At 32.4% G+C, this 26,056-nt stretch overlaps 1 protein-coding gene and 1 long non-coding RNA gene across 5 annotated transcripts in view; one reads left to right on the top strand and one right to left on the bottom strand.

Moving 5' to 3' along the window:
• The window catches only part of jvl (javelin-like), a 130,850-nt gene that overhangs the window by 23,576 nt on the left and 81,218 nt on the right, over positions 1 to 26,056 (top strand). The window lies entirely within an intron of this gene.
• Positions 9,569 to 16,504, bottom strand: LOC143264856 (uncharacterized). The gene is made up of 2 exons (XR_013038825.1): positions 16,325 to 16,504; positions 9,569 to 10,811 (listed from the first exon to the last, which is right to left on the bottom strand). It is a non-coding gene; the product is annotated as an uncharacterized LOC143264856 (long non-coding RNA).

Here is a 26,056-nt window from a genome sequence, read left to right on the forward strand (position 1 = left end):
AGAATTACCACGCGTGGAATTACTACGCGTAGAATTACCACGCGTGGAATTACTACGCGTAGAATTACTACGCATGCGCAGACGTGAGAGCGACAGCTTCAAGCCTAGTGGCTGAGCGTGTGTAATCCTCGCGCTCTGATTGGTCCGTGGTTTTCCTGAATAATTCAAAAACGAAGTTTCAAACCCCATTTTTGCAAAAGGAAATCTTATTTAAAATCACGTCAGCTACCATTTCAGAGACCTACACCAGTTGTGAGACACCCTTCATATTAGTATCAAAGACAATTCAACATCGATTGAGTACTAACTCAGAATCAATTCAGTATTACTTGTTTATACTCGGTACACTATTAATCCTAATAAATTAAGATATTTTGATATCAAAAAGGGAAAAAGTCGTCGAAACACCTACATATCTTTATTATTGCACATCAGTTTTCACTGCAGCAGTTTCCTTGCACTTTCACACGAAAGCGTATGTTCAATCTCTCTTTAAAATAGTTTTATATCTGCTCGTTGGAGAACAGGAATGGTTGCAATTAGTAATACCCAACTCGTTATGAAGACGTGCTCTTAATAGCGCATTGTCTTTTTCTGAAACTTTGCGAGTAGAAGGAACTCATCCCGCATATATTACGCGAACAACAGATTTTCTAATTTATGTTAATTCCACGGTTGTCTTCCCATTGGTTCGACGTTGCTTCAGCTATGCGGATTTTCTTTCGCAAGTTTACTTTCGCTCGATCGATTTGATCGATCCGATTTCATGGAACCTGGAAGGCCGATTCTGTTCGCGCTCTTTTTATTTCTGTATCACGCACTGAATATTCTTATCGTTTTAGGGTTTAGACAACGTTAGCAAAAATTTGTTTGTGTTAATAAACAATCACAACTTTATTTCTGCTATAAATTCTACTATAAAAATTTGATTGTAGAAAGAAATGTAGAGTTTCAAGGTTTTGGAGATTCTGTTTAGATTTTGTGGAAAATTAAGTTGTTCAAGATCAACTTTTTAGAGCACTCATTTTAGTTTTTATACTAAAATATATTTTAACCATATATATTACGGAAATAATCATTGCAAGTGACTTGTAAAGGAATGATAAACTATCTCAAGAAAATACAGACGAATATGTTACAGAAAAATGACAAAATATTACAAATAAATTATTGGACAATGTGTAGTTTTAAACCATCTGGCAGCCGCCATACTTGCGCACTATGCGCATGCGCGTTGCATCGTACCCTCACGTTCATTTGACTTGGGCATTTAAATTAGTTGTCTCTGTCTCTCTCTATAAAGTAGTTTCCTTATTGAGTGTCGCCTCTTGTGATATCCCTACTGTTTGTTATATCTCCACTGAATTATAACAAAACAAAGTAGACTTTAAAAAATAAGTCCAAGGATTTTGAGAGTTTTGATCACAGAAAAAATTTCACAGGAATATTCTTTTCTGGGAATCTATGACTAAGCTGTTCCCACAGAAAAAAAAGAACTGTAAACGCTGTAATAAACTTGTTTATGGACATGGTTAGAGCTTAAAGCGTTAGACGAACATGTTCCACTTTCGGTAAGAAAACGTGTTATGGTAGGTGTCTGTATATGTCCGAACCGTGGTATTAGAAAGCGTATTACGCTATTATGGAACTTTGTTTATCCCTCATTATCCAACAGACGATTATTACTCGCTGGTAATTTAATTCTTTCTTTAATGGATCTTTTTACATAATCCGTGCTTATAGACATATTCAGGTTATCGCTTCGGAAACGTAATCTGTCAATATCCTTGCCTGATGATGATTAACGACAATGTCCCGCTTAATTGAGTAGTCTACCTCGATCCTAGAAAGCAAATATACGTTCACACGGAACTTGATCGCGGCGCTGATTTTTATATAAGATCAAATTTGTATTCTAGGGGAAGTTGAATAATCGAAGGAAATGCTTTATTAATTTTTTTTTTAATTGCGAATGCGAGGTTGCCACATGTATTTCGAAATGATCAGAAACTGTTGCAATCGGGTTATTTTAATGTCGCTAATTGCTTTAAGATTGTTTGAGTATCTTTTGAAATAACTCGAGATGTGAAGTACTTCGAGAAGCAGAAATATGAAAGTATTTCGACGACCTGAAATATGAAAATATTTCAACGACCAGAAATATGAAAATACTTCAACGACCAGAAATATGAAAGTACTTCAATGACTTCTAGAAATATGAAAGTACTTAAAAATGATCAAAATAAAATAGACCACAACTCATTGTCTTAAAATTGCATGAACTTGACTTTCCCTAAAAATGCAAAGTTTAAAATGAATACATAAATACATTAAAATAATTGTAAAAGTAGCGATTGCTGGAATTAAGTCGATCATTTATCATGATTCTAATTAATGTTCTAATTAGTTGTATTTCGATGAGCGTCACTATTAAGAATGGAAATTACAAACACCTTCTATTCAGTCTTCTCGTACATTTCCCTTCGGGTATCTTTTCATAATTACTATAGGTGACTCATATACATTACTTCCATTCTCCATAGCTTTCCTCGTACGTATTTTATTGAATGGTATAAATAACCAAGATTAACAATGAATCATGGTTATTACCGATTGAATGTGCGAACCCCGAAAGGTTTCAATCACGTTCTACTTGTATCGGCCTTTAATTGCCTTTCTGAATTCGTACTTTCGTTATATTCACTTTGTATACAATCAACTGTGGTAGAAAAATACGTATACTGCCGGACAAATCTTTGTACGATGATTAATTACTGGTAATTAGAAGACATTAATCACCTTCCAATTCTATTAAGCCTGTGTGGTAATAAGAAATTTATCTTGTACCGATGTCAACCCATGAGTTGGCGCGAGAGAGGCTGAGGTGTTTAGAAACGCTATGGTTTATTATAGAAGATACTATATTGGTTATAATGATTTGATACTAATGTTTCAAGCTTGTGAGAGAAATATACCGATGTCAAGTTACATGTTGGTCTAAGAGAAGGCTAACCCAGGTGTTTAGAAGAGCTGCGGTAGACTATAGCAGATACTATATTGATTATAATGATTAGAAACTAATGTTTCAAGCTTGTGTGAGAAATATACCGATGTCAATCCACAAGTTGGCCCATGAAGAGGCTAACTCAGGTATTTAGAAGAGCTACAGTATATTATAGCAGATATTATATTGATTATAATGATTTAGAACTAATGTTTCAAGCTTGCATGAGAAATGTACTGATGTCAACCCACGAGATGGCGCGTGAGAGGCTGATCTATGTGTCTATAGCTGCGACTTCAATGGATCAGAATAGAAAAATCCCTCCATTCCAAAATCCCCATATTACTAAATTCTTACATACCGAAATTGCTTCAGCCGCAAATTGCTATATCCCCAAATCGGTACATCCCCAAATTGTTACGTCCCCAAATCCCTATATCCCCAAATTCCTATATTACCAAATTTCTGTATTTCCGAATTCCTATACCCCCAAATTCCTACATTCCCAAATTCTTATATTTGCAAATTCCTACATTTCCAAATTTCTACATCCCCAAATTCCAACGTTTCCAAATTTATACATCCTCAAATCCCTGCATCCCCAAATCTCTACATCACCAAATTCCTACATGCCCAAATCGGTATATTCCCAAATCGATACGTCCCCAAATCGGTATATTCCCAAATCGCTACGTCCCCAAATAGCTGCGACTCCAATGGCTCAGAATAGAAAAATCCCTCCATTCCCAAATCCCCATATTCCCAAATTCTTACATACCCAAATTGCTTCAGCCGCAAATCGCTATATCCCCAAATTCCTACATCCCCAAATCGGTACATCTCCAAATCGTTACGTCCCCAAATCGGTATATTCCCAAATCGCTACATCCCCAATTAGCTGCGACTCCAATTGGTCAGAATAGGAAAATGGACGCCCCACACGTATTTTCGGCGGTATATTGGCTCTCGCGGTCGCACACCAATTAGGCCAAAAACAATGACAGGCAAACATCTCGAGAGTGAGATAGAATTGCGTTCAGCAGTTGTTGTCATTATTATTCTTATTTACCGAAATGTAACTGAAAGTGTTCACGGTAGGGAGCTTGTACTTCATGCGCCAACTCATGGGTTGACATCTGTACCTCATATTTACAGTTTCTCAAAACAAAAGTGAGTTCGCGTGTCGTTAATCTGATCGTAATTGCTAAATTAATATGATATTTGCAAATTGAAAGTTTCTATTTTTCTGTTTCTATTTCTATTCGCGTTAATCTGATCGTAATTACCAAATGAAAATGATACGAAAGTTTCTATTTTTGATAAAACTAGATAGGTTTAGTTAGTCTCTGTTGTTGGTTTACTTCAAACTAATAAGTTAACTCTTGATGAAGAAATAAATTCAGTTGAGAAACTCTAAATATTAATTTTAACTGGAGCAATGAAGCAATGATCGCAGCTTTAATTTGTATGTGCTCTTCGCATAATAACAGTCTTCTTTTCAAGTCAATTTTATTAATAATAACAATTCTCTAAAACTTAAATGTAGGTTTCATTTATTTATAATCCATCTGCAATATTTTTAAATAGAATTCTGTCATTTTGAATCTGTCATTTTTGTCATGTTTTATTGTATTCTTGTAAATATTATATTGCATTTTTAAATATTATTGCATTGTATAATAAAATCAAACGGAATATTTTGCTAAAACATTAAATTACAAAATTTATTAAACTATTTGATAAGTTTGAGCTATTGTTATTATCTGAACTTTTCTATGATTGATTTAATAATTAATGCTTGGAAATGATCATGTACCCCGTCAATTCATCCTTTTGTCTACACTATTATATAAAGAGAAAGAGTTTGTGAGTTTGATTGTTCGTTCCTGATGGTCTCAAAAACCACTGGACCGATTTTCATGAAACTTTCACTGTTTGCTTCCTTATGATCTCTGAACGGTCATAGGCTATGTACCATTTCACTATTTCACTGCCATAGAAAAACTACCTCATTTGAACAAATCATTTTTCCATTGACATTGTTGCACTGGTACAAACAGCTTCTGTATTGTAAGACAGTAAACTATTTTCACTACTCAAAAAGTAGTTTGTTGTTTTTATGCAGGGTATAATAAAAAATTTGATAGTGAAAATTGATGGTGAAAACTTTGGTATTCAAATTTAATAGGTAATTTAATACAATTTATTTTACATATTTGGGGATGTGTGATTAATTCTTTGAGTTAATTGATAATATAGTCTTCAATTGAAGTTAGAATTAATAGAGCAGTTTTTATTTTGAAAAAATTTTAGCCTAGTTTTTAAATTAATTAATCTAGTTTTTTAAATAAAGTCATTAATATAACATAGTTATTAATAGAATGATTAATGTGATGTTCTTTATTTTTATGTTAAAATAATTAACATAATCTCAACATTAACAATTAACATACTTAAAATAATTAATTAACAGACCCAATTATTAATATTGTAAAATAATTAATATAACCTAGTAAATTTCTAACAAAATGATGAATATAACCTAGTTGATTATAAACAAAGTAATTAATACAATCTAATTATAAATAAATTAATTAATAAAATCTATAACATGTTCCTTAATTACTCATAAATTCCCAGGTACTATTTGCAACACGTTCTATGTCTCAGTATATTTTCTACGTGACAAATTGACTACCAAACCAGTCACGGGTTAATAATTGCAGTGGTTAGCACAACTAGAGCGTCTCGAATAGTTACGGCGAATTAAAATTTTTTATTTTGTTGAGTCGTTCGATTGAGAACACTAATAAGAGAATTCGAGACTGAAAGTTCCACTACAGAAGAGGAATATGTACAGGAAATCCTTCCGGACGAACCCTTCAGTAGCATTGGCGTAACTAGAAATTTCGAGAGGTTGAAATTTGAAACTTTTGAAAATTTGAGATTTACAAATTTGGGGGTGTTGGAACTTAAGGAGGTTTAAATTTGAAAAGGTTGAAATTTGGAGCTTCAAAAATTTGGGAGGGTAGAAACTTAGGGAGGTTTAAATTTGAAAATATTGAAATTTAGAGATTTTGAAATTTGAAGATTTTAAGATTTGGGAGTGTAGAAACTTAGGGAGTTTTAAATTTGAAAATATTGAAATTTAGAGATTTTAAAATTTGGGAGTGTAGAAACTTAGGGAGTTTTAAATTTGAAAATATTGAAATTTGGAGATTTTGAAATTTGAAGATTTTAAGATTTGGGAGTGTAGGAACCTAGGGAGTTTTAAATTTGTAAATTTAGGACCTTTAGGAACTTTGTAATTTTTAAGTTTGGAAATATAACAATTTGGATATTTTTAAATTTGAGAATTTAGAACTTAAAAAATGTTTAACCTTCACAAATTTAAATATATTTCAATTTGTATAGAAATTGAGACACTGTCAAATTTGAAAACTTAAAACTTTAAAAATTTTTAAATTTAAAAATGCTTAACCAGGAAATATAAGCATCCCTATACTTCCAATCCTAAATAAAATATAATTTCATATTACATAGAATATAATAAATAATTCATATTTTACTGAATACAATTTCCATATCCTACACATCAAAGGGCTAAACCCATGATCCGCATCTCCTTACGCCAATGGGCACATATGTACCCATATATAGTTCAGTGGTGGACGAAACCGCCCAGTAACGTATGGTAAATATACAGTGGAGTGTTTATTAGTGGAAGCTAGGAAGTTTCACCGACACTTTCAGTGGTCGGCCGCGTAAGAACGGTTTGCATTTCACTGGTGAAACTCATATGGTACCTACGTATCGTCGGACCAACTGAACAAAATGTTACCAAGTTTAATACATGTTTACTTCTCATATGCTACTCAAACCAAACTAATGCTTGGTACTTATACTAATTTGTACCACACACAGTAATTCTGTACCCTAATTTTAATATTAAGGTAGCAACTAAATTTTGTGAATTTTCACTGGAAACTGTGTACTGGAAAGGAGATTCACATTCATCATACAGTTTAATATAACAATTTGAAATAAATATTTTTTAACTGAAATTATAGTATTATATGATGTATGCACATAATGGAACAGACGATAGTAGCAATTTATAGTAGAGAAAGGAAGAATTGAGCAAACTTAGCTAAAGAGTTCACTGGTGGACGTCTGGCTGCAGTAAAAATACCTTCGAGTGCATAGAGTTAATATTAAGCTGGCAACTAATAAGCTGGCTATTAAGCTAGCTTGCTTAATTTTAATATTAAGCTAATATCTCGTAAAGTAGTTATAGAATTAGTTGTTTAAGTTTAGTATTAAACTAGCAGCTACCAAGTTAGGCACTAAGCTAACATACTTACTTTTTAATATTAAGCTAGCAGCTGATAAGTTGGTTACTAAGTCAACTTGCTTAATTTTAATTTTAAGCTAGCAACTACTAAGCTAGTTATTAAACTAACAGGTAGTAAGCTAGTTATTAAGTTAGTTTGCTTAGTTTCAATATTAAGCTAGCAGCTGATAAGTTGGTTACTAAGTCAACTTGCTTAATTTTAATTTTACGCTAGCAACTGCTAAGCTAGTTATTAAACTAGCAGGTAGTAAGCTAGTTACTATGTTAGTTTGCTTAGTTTCAATATTAATCTAGCAGCTGATAAGTTGGTTACTAAGTCAACTTGCTTAATTTTAATTTTAAGCTAGCAACTACTAAGCTAGTTATTAAACTAGCAGGTAATAAGCTGGTTATTAAGTTAGTTTGCTTAGTTTCAATATTAAGCTAGCAGCTGATAAGTTGGTTACTAAGTCAACTTGCTTAATTTTAATTTTAAGCTAGCAATTACTAAGCTAGTTATTAAACTAGCAGGTAGTAAGCTAGTTATTAAGTTAGTTTGCTTAGTTTCAATATTAAGCTAGCAGCTGATAAGTTGGTTACTAAGTCAACTTGCTTAATTTTAATTTTAAGCTAGCAACTACTAAGCTAGTTATTAAACTAGCAGGTAATAAGCTAGTTATTAAGTTAGTTTGCTTAGTTTCAATATGAAGTTAGCAACTAATAAGCTAATTATTAGGCTAGCTTGCACGACTTTAATATCAAATTAGCAACTACTAAGCTAGTTACTAAGCTAGATGTTCAACTTTAATATTAAGCTAACAGCATCACAATTACTTCGAAACTGGCACGTGGCACAAAGTTACTGTTTGTGGTACAAATGAAGTACTACATATACAATTGTTAAAATTTGTCAATGAATGATAGCATGTATGTTTACATACGTGTATGAGTTGTACCACATGTGAGTATCATATGTGTCTTTTCTGTGTCACTGTTTTCCAGGCCTATATGTTACGCGATTTTACAGAAGTATATAAACTGAACAAACATGTGAAGTGAACTGTCTTAACGAACCAAATAATAAAGAGAAATAGTGAAGAGAATTTCAAGCAATTTTATTGCAACTTTAAAAAAAGGATCTATCTATTATTTCTTTACCCCATACTTTCACATCCAAGTCTAATATGATTCTGCTCGTTTGATCTTGTCAGCTCAAGATAGGTTACATGCCTCAGCTATTCATCATCTTCTCTCGTCCTTGCCGAGTTTGCGTACAGACCTATATTCTGTCTCCAGATACGCACTCATGCGATCTAACCTTTTACTTTTCTCGTTGCTTCTCTCCAGAGAAAATCTGCTAACCTTCTTTCGTCTAATCGCTACCCTGTATTCGTTCACTTTTATCACGATATAGTAATTACCGTCTCGTCGCTAGAAACTTTCGATTTATCTGAGTTTTCACCTTGCTTCGGTGACAATTTCTGATTAGTTTGATTAATGATTTTAGAATTTTGGATAATTTGTTGTGGTTGATAGTTTGATATTATCTGTTCATTTATTTTGGGTTTTGTAGAATAACGCTTGATTTGAAAACTTAGTTTTGGTAAGTTGGAGAGTTTGGAATTTTGGTAGTTGGAGATTTGAGGAGTTGGGGATTTGGATGTTTTAGAATTTGGGGATTTGGGGATTTCAGAATTTGGAAATTTGGGGATTTGGGGATTTGGGGATGTGGAAATTTGGGAAATTGAGAATTTGGGGATGTGGAAATTTGGGTATTTGAGAATTTGGGGATGTGGAAATTTGAAAAATTGGGAATTTGGGAACGTGAGAATTTGGGGATGTGTAAATTCAAAAAATTGGGAATTTGGGAACGTGAGAATTTGGGGATGTGGAAATTCGAAAAATTGGGAATTTGGGAACGTGAGAATTTGGGGATGTGGAAATTTGAAAAATTGGGAATTTGGGAACGTGAGAATTTGGGGATGTGGAAATTCGAAAAATTAGGAATTTGGGGATGTGGAAATTCAAAAAATTGGGAATTTGGGAACGTGAGAATTTGGGGATGTGGAAATTCGAAAAATTGGGAATTTGGGAACGTGAGAATTTGGAGATGTGAAAATTCGAAAAATTGGAAATTTGGGAACGTGAGAATTTAGGGATTTCGTACTTATTTGGGGATGGATTACTTTAGACGAATTAAAATATATTCTTTTATAAATAACAAATTATAATGATATTAAATGAACAATATTTATTCACCTTGTTAATTCTTCATAATTATAACTATGCTTATTAAGTACCAGAAAAATGCACACTACAAACTATTTTAATGAACTTCTGTGGGGGACCGTAGTGACCCCATTTCATCGTTTACGCTTCAGAAATAGACTCAGTACTCTCTAAAGGTTAATGAAAAAGCTAATAAAGGATTTATATCATTCTTATTAAACATTTACTTTCAAGTTGAATCTTACATTAATATCGCATAATTGCAACACTTTCATTTAATCATGGTAAATCTTCTTATTAGCTAGTGGACAATTGCTAGACATTCAGTTAGAATTCAGCAATTCATCTTTACAGTTATAACAATGTTCAGTTTTATGTTCAAAAGTTAAGTGAAATTCAGTTATTAGACATTTACAGGTGACAATTATAATAACTTTTGTGTTTAAAAGTTATGTGAAACTGTTACTGAAGGTGTAGAAAGCGAGGCAAGTAAATTTTGTGAGTATAGGAAATTGATGGATCGCTGTCGTAGACATCTCGCGGTTTTGTACTTTCTCATTTTATGAGACATGCAAAAGCAACACGAAAAGCTATCCGTGTTTGACATACTTTCCAGGGGAAAAATTTGTACCACAATTCTTTGACGAGAAATTGATCCAGAAAGAGGTAATGTAAGAAATCCCTGGTGCGGTCTGCTGTCGCCCTTCATTTTCTAAAATTCCGATGATTACTTTCATCGACCTTATATCTTAAACATTGACATTAATATTACCATTAATATTAAAATTGTTAACATTAAAGTTATTTCATTGTTATTTTAAATTATGTTAATAATATTGTTGACTATGGTAAAAATAACACCTGGTAACTACTTCGGTTTAACCTATTAAGTACCAAATTTTAAACATCAAAAGATAATTTTATCACATGTGTCTTACATGTAAAATACTTTTCATGTTTACATGTAAAATGTTCACCTTCTTTTATTCTCTCGTTGATTAATAGTGCAATTTCCTTTTAATGGATACTCGTGGAAAATGCGTGTGATTTCTTAAATTGAACAGCTGAGAAGCTGTTCATGAAAGCCGACTCAATGTTAAGGGAATTGTATAGCTGTCGTCATAATACCAGGTTTCATTTACCGTAACACTTTTCCCATCACTTTGGATGATTTTCTAGGAAACCACATTTCTCTATCGCGGAATTATAGGAAATTGTAACAACCTCCCTGCAATATGAAGTGTTCTGTAACAGAAATTACATATCTCGATCAAGAATCAATCAAATAGAACTTGTCCTACGTATTATGGGGTTTTGATGGAAAGAAAAAATGGCTACACTGGTTTTGACACTGAAGAAGTTTTGTGGGAAGGATTAATCTTATACTTCAGTTATACGTGTATAATTATTCAATATTCTTTAAGTTGTAAAACTAAATAAAATGTTGAAATATTACAAGCTACACATTATGACCTTAACAAGTTATAACCTAGCAAATATTCAAAATTGAATAGAATGCAACAAACTTCATAGTGCAAAAACTTGTCAAAATTTGTCAACCAGAAAGTGATCTATAAATTAACTGGTTACATAAATAACAAAAGCATTCTGATAGTTTCTAAAAATTGAAATAGGGAACACTTAGTTTGACGAGTTCCGTGTATCCAGCGTTAAATTTATTGCCGCACTGCTTTATTTGGCGTCTGAATTTAGGGCGCAGACATCGCTCTGACATATTTAGTCCGCGGACATTTTCATCTGGTTAAAAGTCTATTTCTGTTTGTCAAAGTACCATGAATTAGCAATTCATCTTAGCGGGTCATCGTAATTCGTGCTTCCAGTTGTTGCATTCCGTTTCTCCTCGTAAAATACTTGTATAACGATCCTTTACGGTTAGTGGATCAGTTAATGATGCATCTATTGCTAAATTCTTACTTCTAATACTGTTAAGTACCACTTCTTTGCGCCCGAGTATGTAGAGAAAATTGTTGGTGCAAAAATTGGTACTTATTTTTCTGGTATCACTTGGAGTGCATTGTATATTATTTTCAACTTAAGTGTAATGATGTCAATGCACAAGTTATGAGGCTGACTCAGGTGTTTAGTAAAAGCTATGGCTGCAATTGGTCCAATTGTAGGTCCCTGAAGTGGGGAGTAGCCGACGTGATTCTGAATAAGATTTCCCTTTGCAAAAATGGGGTTTGAAGCTTCGTTTTTGAATTATTAAGGAAAAACACGGACCAATCAGAGCGCGAGGGTTACACGCGCTCAGCCACTAGGCTTGAAGCTGTCGATTTTGCGTCTGCGCATGCGTACTAATTCTACGCGTAGTAATTCCACGCGTGGTAATTCTACGCATAGTAATTCCATGTGTGGTAATTCAATGTATGGTAATTCCACGCATGGTAATTCAGCGAGTGGTAATTCTACGCGTGGAAATTCTACGCATAGTAATTCCACGCGTGGTAACTCCACGCATGGTAATTCAACGCGTGGTAATTCTACGCGTAATAATTCCACGCGTGGTAATTCTATGCGTAGTAATTCCACGCGTGGTAATTCTATGCGTAGTAATTCCACGCGTGGTAATTCTGTGCGTAGTAATTCCACGCGTAGTAATTCCACGCGTGGTAATTCTACGCGTAGTAATTCTATGCGTTGTGATTCTACGCGTAGTAATTCGGTGCATGGTAATTCTACGAGTAGTAATTCCACGCGTGGTAATTCTAGGCGTAGTAATTCCACGCGTGGTAATTGTATGCGTAGTAATTCGGTGCATGGTAATTCGATGCGTGATAATTTGATGCGTAGTCATTCAACGCGTGATAATTTGATGTGTGGTAATTCGATACGTAGTAGTTCCACGCGTGGTAATTCGACGCATGATAATTCCATACGTAGTAATTCCACAAGTGCTAATTCACCAATCTCAGTGCAAGGATTACGTGCGCTCTGATTGGGCTATGTTTTTCCTTAATAATTTAAGAACGAAGCTCCAAACCCTATTTCTGCAAAGGGAAATCTTATTCAGAATCATGTCAGCTGCCCCTCATTTCACTGCACTAGTTATGAGACACCCTACATATCATTCTTTGTCCCTTTTAACAATAATTCACTCTGTCTGACGTGCTGTAGAAATTATATATTGTGTCTATCTGCTACTGTTGTCCCAGATCTAGCGTTAATTTGTGTCAAAGTACTTTTGCGTCACTACAGTTCACAGCAGTGCTATAATACTATTGCTATAATAGTGCTGTAATAGTTGCACAATGTTGGAATGCGGTAGATCAAAATCGATGATCGTTTAATTTTTTGTCGACTGTCAGCACATTATGCACGTGTCTTTAGGCTTCTTTTACAAGTTGATTAGGTGAGTGAACACGTGGAGTCTGCTTAACACCTAATCAGCATCAAGAGTACGGAAGCGCGAAGGCGTAACTCCTTTGCTGTTCTTGCGAAACTAGTTTTTGCTAGACAAGATCAAGGCTCTTGGTAGATCGATTGACGATTTCCAGGTTACACGATAGACATAAGCAAATTGGAGGAGTTGTAATACATAATTGAACAGGTTCGAGGAGAACGAACGCTCAGATGTAAGCAATTGTACGCCTCTGGCTTTATCGCTTCGGGTAATATTGTTTTTCTTCCGCTTCGTGAAAAAGCGGTTATTATTAAGTTGTATCAGATGATCGGTTATGAAATAAGAAAACTCGTGATTTGACACTGCGGAAATATCGGGAAGTGACATTTGTGATTAATGAGGGAGAGAAAAAGTAAATGGCGGTAAGGAGGGAATTATCGAAGTTAAGTTATTGAATTATGGAGAAGGAAATTGTTGACATTTTTATAGTTCAAGTATTAAATTCTGGAGGAGTATATTATTGGATTTAATAAAATTTATGTATTAAATTATGGAGGAGTTAATTATTAAAATTATTAAAATTTATGTATTAATTTATGGAGTTGTAAATTATTAAAATTATTAAAATTAAGTGAATAATTTTTAGTAATCTTAATCTTTCACGACTTGAATTTTTTAATATAAATCAAATATTTATATGCAGCAAAGAACTATATTATAGCATGCAACATGTATAATTAATAATGTATTTCATTAAAAGATCTAAATTTCCAATTTATTTTTCTAGAATATATTATAATACAATTTATTGTATGTAGTAATGTAATATTCATATTGAATTTCATTTTTGAACTTATTTCACATATATCTTTTGTATCATGATTTTCCACATTTAATTTTGTAGAATGTTCTTTCAGATTTATTTCATATTGAACTTTGCAAAATTTTTCTGTAATTTTTAATTTCAATCATTTTGTTTAATTTTATTTGAACTTTTTATTATTGATGTCAATTTTAATTTTACTTCTTGTATAGTAATTTTTAATTTATAAAATTTTACTTCATAATTAATATGAAAGAAATTTTTGTTAATTACTATAATTTGCATGTATAAATTATATTTATTTGCATAAACCACATGTATTTAAATTGAATCTTTCAAGTTTATTTCACACACATCACCGTACAGTGATCTTTTATGGAAGAATAAAGAGGAGTATAATCCACAGAAATTGCAGAACAACAGCACAGTAAAGAATGAAAAATGGTTCAGCTAACTAGCCGTTGTCTAACGAATTACTAGTTGGTCAAGGTTTATATGGAAATCATTTTTCTTCGGCCGGTGAACACGCGTATCGATATCATAGTGATTTACTGAAATAACACGTTGAATCAAGAATGCAAGAAGTCCTGCTGGTTTCCGCGTACAAATATCACGCTTGATGGTCGCGTAGCCTTGTTAATGCGGAGGATCGAGGTTTATTTCCGACTGAACGTTTTGCAAACGATCTGTAACGTTGTATTACATGTTCGATCCCATTGGAGCGTACTGGAATTTGTTTGAAACAAACGACGCGGAAAATGCATTACAGCGAGACGGATTAAACTGATAATTGGCGAATTTACGAAGTTTCATAGGTGCAATTGGGGAATTTTTTGTTAGTACAAAATTTACGAAGTTTTTGGATATCGATAATGGACTCTTTACTTTAATGGACTCAAGTTGTTTTTTAAACGATTTTTGGAGATTATGGAGTTGTTTTATTTTTTTAATTTTGGCTTGATGGTGCAGCTCAAATAGAGATGATAGCAAGTCAAGAAATAAGTAATAAAATTTGTTCAGGGCTACATTTTTAGAAGAAATGATTTTGGACAGTTTTGAAGTGTTTATAAGAACGTTTGTTAATGATCCATAAAGTCACAAATGCAGTAACTATGTAATTGATTCAAGAATGAAGCATTGCTGTTCATAGGTAGCTTTCTTTCTGACTGATTTCTAACCTAATGGAATCTGAACAATTTTGAAGTATTTGTAACTTTATTAGTAACATATTCAAGTTACCATAAAAATTTACAGAAGGACCATACAATTTCTCCATTTGCTAACAAATTAAATCCACTCTACTAACAATAAAGAATCATAAAAGCTTCCCAAACAATACGAGACTTATCTCTACAAAAATAATGTAACGCATAACACATATATAATACCTAACACCTATATAGTAATATATAACACCTAACAAATGCAACACAGTTTCGAATTTAATATACTTATACTAGAATGCAATATAGTGTGAATTAATAAACTGCATCGATATAAGAGGCTGATCGGACGACCTACATAACGCCGAACCTTGTTAGTAAATGGGACATGTTCGAGTCGTGTGCTGTCACTCGATGTGATGCATTTCAATTTATACCAGTCATAAAAAATCGTGAGGATCCACCAAATAAGAAACATTAATGTCACTTCGATTTTTATGCCAGTAATTTCGACGAGATATATTTTTACATTTCGAACATGTCTCTGTAGATTTACAGCTTTTGTTCGGACTTTATAAATATTTACTACTTTCATTTGTGGTTTAATGTTTACTCCTGTGTCATTCGTAATTAAGGGTCAAGTTTGGTGACTATAGTCAGTCAGTTTGGTGACTAAGATTTTTGGGGGATTTTTGAGATCTCTGTTGGCAAATTGACAAGTTAAGTCCTTGTTTATTTTAGGTGTTTTGGTTAAGGCAGACGAGGATGTTTTCTTAAAAAAATATGCAAGATGCATTTTTGTTGTTTTAGAAGTTTCAAGCCGATAAGCAATATTTTGTTATACTTTTTTAGATATTTTTGTAGACTATACTTAAGAGTTGTATAGAGTTAAATTTTGCAATTTTGCTTTAAACGTTTTTTAAAAAGCATTTAAGACAAAAATTACAAAATCTGGCTCTATAAGACTGTTAAGTGTAGTCTGAAGAATATCTCTGAAAAAAATTATGACAAAATATTGCTTCTTGGCTGGAAACTACTAAAAAAACAAAATCACATTTTTCACATTTTTGGCAACACTACTGACCTTCACTCTCCTGACCAAAACAAAATAAGGTAAACAAGGACCAGCGTATCAAGTTTCCGTCAGAGGTCTCAAAAATCAATACCGAGTTTGTTTGTCAACAGACATCAACCTTGAATCGTTTCTAATTTCACATATTTCATAAATCTCATACTAAATTTTAATATATATTTCACATACTAAATTTGAATATATATTCCATATACTAATTTTCATAAACTAAATGGCTGTTAAAAAGAGGCCAATTCAACGTCTCATTAGCCTTCATTAAAATTTCCATTGCAAAGATAAATTCCAAAGTAAACGTTCTTAGTCAGAACAAAATATTACCTGTTTCGTAAACTTCCAGAAATTTCAAAAAAGTTACAGCACAAATTGCAGTAAGAAGTTGTTAATTGTTCGAGACGCGAGTTCGTCTGTGAGCAATTATTGAATTCGTAGCGAGTTTCTCTTCCAGGAATTACCTGAGCTTAGCTCGTGCTAATCCGACCTTATCACCGACAGATGAAAACGACAGAGAATAAGAGGAAGTGAAAGAACAAATCTCACGGCTACCAGCGCACGTGCTCGATGAGTCACCGTTCTGATATACAGAGTGTTCCAAAATTAATGTCCTGATGCTTGAACTTTATGATGCTGTTGATAGTTTATTATCCAGAAGCCTGCTATCCTTTCTGGCTTCAAATACTTTTATGGTAAAGTACTTGGTGGGCTAAATATAAAAGGATCTTGTACTTTCAGTGTTAAATTGTTTTTTAGGGTTTCACTTAAAAATTTGGGGTTTGAATTTTTATTTTGAGAGACATGCAGATTTAATAGTTGGAAAGTAGTTGAATTTTGGAGTCAGTCTAATTTTTATATTTTTAAATTATTAAATGTTCAAATACCTGAATTATAACATTTTCAGCTGCTCTTGTTCCTGAATTTTGATTAACTTAAATTTCCAAATGCTTAAATACCTAAATTGTCAAGTCTACTCCTTCAGGTCAACTCCTTCAATACCCAAATCACCAAATCTTCAAACCTTGATATGCTCAAATTACCAAATCAAGTTTTCAACTGCTTCAATACCCAAATCATCAAATCTTTAAATCTTCAAATTACCAAATATTGATTCCCTTAAATTGCCAACTCCTTCAATACCCAAATCAGCAAATCCTCAAACCTTCAAATCCCCAAATTACCAAATCTTAATCCCTTCAAGTTTCCAACTCCTTCAATACCCAAATCAGCAAATCTTCAAACCTTCAAATCCCCAAATTACCAAATCTCAATCCCTTCAAGTTTCCAACTCCTTCAATACCCAAATCATGAAATCTTCAAACCTTAAAGTCATCAAATCTTTAAATCTTCAAATTACCAAATTTTGATCCTTTAAAATTTCCAATTCCTTCAATACCCAAATCACTAAATCCTCAAACCTTCAAATCCCCAAATTACCAAATCTCAACCCCCTTCAAGTTTCCAACTCCTTCAATACCCAAATCATGAAATCTTCAAACCTTAAAGTCATCAAATCTTTAAATCTTCAAATTACCAAATTTTGATCCTTTAAAATTTCCAATTCCTTCAATACCCAAATCACTAAATCTTCAAACCTTCAAATCCTCAAATTACCAAATCTCAATCCCTTCAAATTACCAACTCCTCCACTACCCGAATCACCAAATCTTCAAACCTCCAAATCTTCAAATCCACAAATTACCAAAATCTCAATCCCTTCAAATTACCAACTCCTTCAGTACCCAAATCGCCAAATCGCCAACTCTGTAAATCCTCAAATCTCAAAATTCAAAATTTCCAATAATATCACCACCCAAATTGAAATTGGTCCTATCTCCACACATCACTTGCTTGCTTCTTACAAAAATCACTTTAGATCAACATCCATCTCAATACTGTCCACATTGTATTCCACCTATCTCCAATCTTCCGTTCCATATTAAAGAGTCTTTGGTCCAAGTAATATATGCAGTGATTCAGTGACCCATCACCCAAATATTCCGAATTTCAAGATTTCTTCCACTTTCACTATCAACAACTGTTGAAGTCCAGATTCGAGAAACAGAGTCCGCTTAGAAACATGCATGTGAACGATAATGTATGCAAGTCAGGTACTAAAGTTCCTGGCAACGGCCGCTATATGCTCGACCATGCATCAGACTCACACGTGGCTGCAAAGGTAAATTCAGGCGTCACGAAAATCGAAGGGCAGTCTACAACCGGTGAATGTAATTATGGTGCAACGGGTTCCGATTATTGCGAGAACCTTGGACCTCGCAGTCGTGTTTCGTTTTTGCTTTTAGCATGATTAATAATGCCTGGAATTTCACTTTTTCACGTAATCTATCGCGCGCAAACGAGTTATAACGTGCTCGCCGTACAACTTACAAATTATATTTCTGTTTTTGCTCGCTGCAATTATGCGAGGAATATTTTTCTTTTATCGCGTCCGTTTCTGATGCTGAATTATTCCTCTTGGAGGAACGCTTTCCTAAAAACTTATCGAACATGTTCGGTGAATGTAAAACGCTAATCGACGCCATTTTAATTATCTGTAAAATGCATTCCTTAGGATAATCTTAGAATTTTTCAAATTAAATTTTATAAAATAGAGATGTTCCTTGGTATGCTTTTTTCTTATGTATAGTTCAATGTTTTTGAATATGTGGAAGTTTTAATTCATTTTTTTAGACAGTGTCATTTGAAATATTTTAGCTGTTGATTTCTGTTGATTTAAACTTGAAAATCATTGATTTAATGAAATAAAAAAATATGTGATTATAATGAATTTTTCTGTCACAAGTTTTACAAGGAGCTTCTTTAATTAATTTTTATAGACAATATCATTTGAAATATTTTAGCTGTTGATTTTTGTTGATTCAAACTTGAAAATCATTGTATTAAATGAAATAAATAAATATGTGACTATAATGAATTTTTATGTTACAAGTTTTACAAAGAGCTTCTTTAATTAATTTTTATATTGAATATTATTTAGGATATATTAGCTGTTCATTACAGTAAATGAAATATTAAAATATCTTTAGTGAAATTTTTAATGAAACATCATGTTTCTTCCTGCATCAAATATTCAAATTTATGATTGCTAAAGTAGGACATATTTCAATTTCTGAAATTATTATTGTAAGAAAAAGTATCATGGAGAATACGTATAATTATTTTCATCTAATTATAAAATTCAAAATGGAATACCATTAACGCTATTTATACTTTCACATTTCACAAACGCTATTTTAAAACGATTTTCTTAAACAGTTTAAAATACCTTTGCGTTGTATACGTTCACAAATCACAGATTGCATACTTTACTGCTTGCATAATTTATGCAATTATTATACCGTTATGATTTATTAAAAATTATTCATTCGATAACAACGCAAAATACGTATTTTTTCTCGTTAAACACGAATTTATAGAATTTTTGCATTGTACGAGAAGATATTTTATCATAATTTTTACCCTGTCCAGTCGAGTTAATTTTCTTTCGTTTCACGATGGTAGCTTGTTTGAATAATTCATACATTAGTTTTGCACGTGGCTTTAAAGATACCTCCATACTGTGATGGATCGTAGGCGTCGCGGAAATAAACGAAGTGTCGACACATTGGCTAAAGACCATAAAGTATTACCATTCGATACATGCAATTCTTGTTCGCGCACGAATAACCATTATTCTATTCTCAAAATTACATACACATTTTTCGACCGTTTAAAAGCGTTCCATTATCGTGATTTAAATATTTCTTCTTTTACCTCGGAATCTTTCTTTTTCGTTTGGCGATAATACATTTTGTGCTGGGTTAAAAATATACATAAATTTGTTGGTCAGACGTAAATACTGGAGTGTAAATTTTTCCAACTGTGCCATCTTTAAATAATTTTTGAGAAGGACTTTACTAGCTTGGTGATGGCTATATTTTATTTTAAGGATTTTTTAGTTCTTTAGAGATGAGTAATTAGGTTTGACTGCAAAATTTCTGAATATTTCTTTATTTTTATACTTTCAATATTTTCAATATTATATGGAATTGGGATATGTGGAAGTGGGATGTGTGGAAGTGGGATTTGTGGAAGTGGGATTTGTGGAATTGGTATATGTGGGAATTGGGATATGTGGGAATTGGGATATGTGGAAATTGGGATATGTGGAAATTGGGATATGTGGGAACTGGGATATGTAGGAACTGGAATATATGGAATTGGGATATATGGGAATTGGGATATGTGGAATTGGGGAATGTGAAATTGGTATATGTGGGAATTGAGATATATGGAATTGGGATATGTGGAATAGGCATATATGAAATTGGGGAATGTGGGAATTGGGATATGTGGGAATTGGCATATGTGAAATTGAGATATGTGGAATTGGGGAATGTGGGAATTGGGGAATATGGGAATTGGGATATGTGGAATTGGGGAATGTGGGATATTGGGGAATATGGGAATAGGGGAATATGGGAATTGGGGAATGTGGGAATTGGGGAATGTGGGAATTGGGGAATGTGGAAATTAGGAAATGTGGAAATTGGCATATGTGGAATTGGAGACAGTGGAAATTAGGGATTATGGGAATCGGGGAATGTAGGAATCTAGGAATTTAGGGATTTGGAAATGTAGGAATTTGTTGATAGCTATATTTCTTTTCAGAATTTTTAAGTTCTCTTTTAGAGAAGAGTAATTACGTTCCGTTACAAAATTTCTGAATACTTCTTTATTTTTATATTTTCAATATTTTCAAATTTCTACATTCTTAAATCACTGTACCAGTATATCTATAAAATTTGATTGAAATTCATACAATCTTGTAATATAATCATATAATCATTTACTCTTGGTTTTCATTTTGATCACTTCAACATCTACCTTTGAACAGCAGAATCCATTTCACTTGTTTGCATCTCCGAAGTATTTACACGTTTATTGTCTCCCCGAACGAAACTATTTCTGTAACTCGAAATTCTTACTTGTTTTCATCTCAATTTTCGTCCTTGTTCCACGGCTCGAGTCAACGTTAAATCGTTTCTGCGAAGCTTCTGACGATCTGTAGGTGAAATCGTTGCTTGTTGATTTCACAATCGCTTTGTGGTTGAGTCAGACACAGGTTTCGAGGTTTCTATCGACAGTTTCTTAGGGTCGTCGATAAAATCGATGGTAATTACATATTTCCACGGTGGCGATAATATGATGGTGTTGTTTGGCCGATTTCTAAGGATTGAGGGTTACAGCGCCATTAAACATACATCGTGCTGCACAATTTTCGTTGCGCGATCATTCAATGAAGTATACACGCAAAGTATACACATTAAACTTCTTACAACTTTATTTAGCATATAGTAATTTTGTGGAGTTATAAAAAGATCTTCAGAATTGTCATTGTCTTTTTTGCATATTTCTTTTTGAATATAAAACAAAGTAACAAAATAAATGAAATACGTAATGAAATTCATAATGAAATACATAATGAAAAAAGTAAATATATGGTAAAAAATGGATACAAGAAATACACTAAATAAAATGTGCAATAATATACATACACTTATTTTTGAATTCAAAATAAAGCGACAGAATAAATGAAATACATAATAGTAAATACATAATAAAAAAGGTAAATATGTGGTAAAAAATAAATTCAACAAAGGCACTAAACAAAATAGATAGCAACATACATACAGTAAAAAAGTACATAATAGAAAATAAATGAAAGAAGTACATAATAGTACAAATTATAATAAAATATAAATAAAACAGATGCACTAAATAAAATGCATAATAACATACATACAGTAAAAAAATACATAATAGAAAATAAATGAAGGAAGTGCATAATAGTACAAATTACAGTAAAATATAAATAAAAGAGATGCACGGTAATAAAAATAATTAGGTACATTGCAAAAAATAAACAAAACCAATACATAGTAATATAACTGTATAGTGGTACAAGTGACTGCACAGTAAAATATAAATCAAAGTCATACTTGTAGTATAAATTATGTATTTTAGATTCAGAGTGTAGACATACATGTTTAATTCATGTATGTAGTGTAAATTATGTAGTTTAAATTCAGAGTGTAAAGAAGAAGAAAAAAAGTGAAGACTACTTGTCTTAAATATGTACTTACCTGTATGTACAAGTATGTCACCTAACATGTCAAACATATTTATATCAAGCACTTTTTAACACTAGATTTACGGACGTTTGATGGTCACTTTTATTTAAATTTACCTAAAGTATAAAAATGAATAAATTGCAGATGATATGTGGATTGCCTAAAGCATTGATTCTTTTGCTGAAAGTTGATGAAAGTTGACATTTTTGCAAAAATTCCTTAACACATTCTGTCATCTAAAATAGACCTATTATCCGTCATTTTGACGGGTTCCGTAAATCTAGTGTTAAGATCAACACCTGTCTGACAAAAGATGTAACATTTTAGCTAACTATTAGTCCACAATTAGTAGTCCACTATTATTTCTATGCATATGTAGTACACAACGTGAGGATATGCGAGCACAGTGTGAAATAACTGAAAAAAAAATAAGTAAAAAATGTAAATAAGAAATGCAAAATACTATGTGTGAAATTCGTAGCTTTTCTTTCAAATTCTAAATAAGTAATTGGCTAGTTTGAACGAGAACGTAGTAAGGAAACACGAGTAATATGGTGGTCGAGTGATTGCGCCACGCAATTAAAGCAACCTGTAAAGGTACCTACACCCGAAAGCCTCAGCAGCAATAACCTAAACCAGTTCTGGCAACGAAGATTCGGTACGGGCTACTTTCCCGTTTACTTTTTTCGCTTATTCCTATTACGATGCCGAAAATATCGGTAGATGTATCCGACACATTGGCTTACATAAGACCTTGGGACGCGTGCACCAGAAATGAAGAAGAAAATAGCGTTCGTGCCTGCTCGCACGTAGCCTGCGTTCACTTTGGTTTCGAAACTGGATGCGTTATTAAGGGACATTAATTATTTCTTTATTTTTATACTTTCAATATTTTCAATATTATATGGAATTGGTATATGTGGAAGCGGGATGTGTGGAATTGGGATATGTGGGAATTGGCATATGTGGGAATTGAGGAATGTGGAATTTGCATATGTGGAATTGGGGAATGTGGGAATTTGGGGATGTGGGAATTGGGATATGTGGAATTGGCGTATGTGGGAATTGGGATATGTGGAAATTAGGATATGTGGAATTGGGACATGTGGGAATTGGGATATGTGGAATTGGCATATGTGGAATTAGAGAATGTGGGAATTTGGGGACATGGGAATTTGGATATGTGGGAATTTGGATATGTGGGAATTTGGATATGTGGGAATTGGGATATATGGGAACTGGGATATATGGAATTGGGATATGTGGAATTAGGGAATGTGAAATTGGGATATGTGGGAATTAAGATATATGGAATTGTGATATGTGGAATGGGCATATGTGAAATTGGGGAATGTGGGAATTTGGGGATGTGGAAATTGGGATATGTGGTATTGGCGTATGTGGGAATTGGGATATGTGGAATTAGGGAATGTGAAATTGGGATATGTGCGAATTAAGATATATGGAATTGTGATATGTGGAATGGGCATATGTGGAATTGGGGAATGTGGGAATTGGGATATGTGGGGATTAGGGGAAAGTAATGTCCTGTTTACAGTACTTTTAAGTATTTATAGTAATTACATTACTTTTTAAGCTCAAAGAAACTTCCAAGGAATTTTTGATACGTTCTTAATTTTAATAAACAATGTAATCATCTTTCCTATTCTTAATGTCTATTCTTCTTCAAGTAATATTCTTCAAGTGTATTCTTAATGAGCTAATTCTGAATCGGTTAATTCTTAATATTTTTTTTTTTTAGAAAATTTAAATTTGGGAAAGAGGATTGGTTTATTCAAAGTATCATCTAGCTATACATTTTTCTGTATAATCTTTAGGTGTACCCTGTATAGAGGGAGACAAGGGTTTTATAGTAACAGCCTCTTAGGTATAACGCTGATTCTTCAACCCTTCTTCGAGTGTCACTTAGCATATTTTCATGAGATACAAGCGTATTAGCAATTTAAATTTTGTATGCATACTACAGTGCGGATAAAGGGAGAGCTGGAGGAAAGTTCTTAGGAAATGGGTCTTTAGGTTTTATGTGCAGAAGAGAATAAAATTGAATGATGTCTTTAAGGGAAATGAGGAAGATGTCTAAAGATGTCTTTCCCTTAATGTCTTTAATAATTTAAAGATGTCTTAAAATTATTTGAAGATGTTTTTAAAATTTATTTAAAATTATTTGAGGATGTTTTTAAAAATTATTTAAAATTATTTGAAGATGTTTTTAACACTTATTTTAAATTATTTGAAGATGCCTTTAAAACTTATTTTAAATTATTTGAAGGTGTCTTTAAAAATTATTTAAAATTATTTGAGAATGTCTAAAATTATTTAAAATTATTTGAAGATGTTTTTAAAAATTATTTAAAATTATTTGAAGATGTCTTTAACACTTATTTTAAATTATTTGAAGATGTCTTTAAAACTTATTTTAAATTATTTGAGGATGTCTTTAAAAATTATTTAAAATCATTTGATGTCTTTAAAAATTATTTGACGTCTGTAAAAATTATTTAAAATAATTTGAAGTCGTCTTTAAACTTCCTTAAAATTATTTGAAGATGTCTTTAAATTATTTAACATTTTAAACACATCTAAAAATATTTAGTGTCTCCTGCTTATTTGACAATTCTCTCAATTAATAATATTTAACATAAAATCATAATTAGAAATTTTCCGAATACCCTTCAAATAAAATAAAAATTATTCAAAAGCACAAATTACACGACAATAAAAGTGTTAATAGATCTAGCAACGCCCCTCGTTTCAAGAAAAGAAATAATCTTACAGAAAATCGCGTTGTTTAATAACATCTACAGCATTTCCTCTCATTGTCACGAGAACAAGAAAAATCCATTCTCCAACAAAAATTTCACGTTAACTCGTTTTACTTTTTCCGCGATCTCTGCTTTCTTTTCCTAGTAAAGAGCGGATCCTATCTAATCTTAATAATTAATTAACGCCAGGTTTTTCGTAATTAGAAGGTAGTTGGTTCTATCAAAAAACCATTTTTCCTCTTCCTTTTACGATGAATCTATGTGAAGTGCGCACGCTATGCAAACCATAAAATCAGTTAATGCGAGCTAATCAGAAATTAATTGGATGAATTTGGTGAAATGAAAAGTGGAGGTAATGATCTAACTTCAAGTTTCAAATAAATACCTAATGAGACAATGACCTTTATGATTTTTAATAGCAATTTTTAGTGAAGGAATACAATTTTTACCATAATTCTTGTAAACTCCTTAAATCAGATTTATATCATAATCCTTTAGAAGATTCATATAAAAATGATATTGTAATAAATGACAATATTCTTTTTAGCAACGTTCAAATCAAGATTATGGTTCCTTAAGCTTTTGCTACAGACTTTTTTCAAATACTTAAAATGAAATAAAACATAATAAATTAAATTTGTGAAATTTATTTCATTAAGTTTAATAACATACGTTCATATATGTATACACAGCACACATCAAATATTTCTTTAAACATGTATTGATTAATTTTGATTAATATTTTGTACACTTTACTACGTTGTTTATCTTTTACATACATGTATCCATTTATCCTTGACATCCTTTATATAAATTTACAATACATTTTAGCAATAAATATTTAAATATATTTATGTACATTTGCACACTTATTTGCAGTATCAATTTTATCATCATTTTTTTAGCAATTGAACACTAATTATATATACTGATAACCAAATCCAAGAAACGAGTAAATGTACAGTTAATAAATCTGCTTCCCGAACAGTTAATTTCAGAACCGTTTGCATTTCACTTCGTTCATCTCAATAAAGACATTACGAAGTTAATTTTAAGCAAGTACCGTGACAAACTTCTCTCATACAGAATAACGGTGCATTTTTATTAGCTTGCTGACCCGAAACAATCAGCATATAACAGCA

The sequence above is a fragment of the Megachile rotundata genome, chromosome 7 (assembly GCF_050947335.1).
Source record: "Megachile rotundata isolate GNS110a chromosome 7, iyMegRotu1, whole genome shotgun sequence".
In the NCBI taxonomy this organism is placed as follows: Eukaryota; Metazoa; Arthropoda; class Insecta; order Hymenoptera; family Megachilidae; genus Megachile; species Megachile rotundata.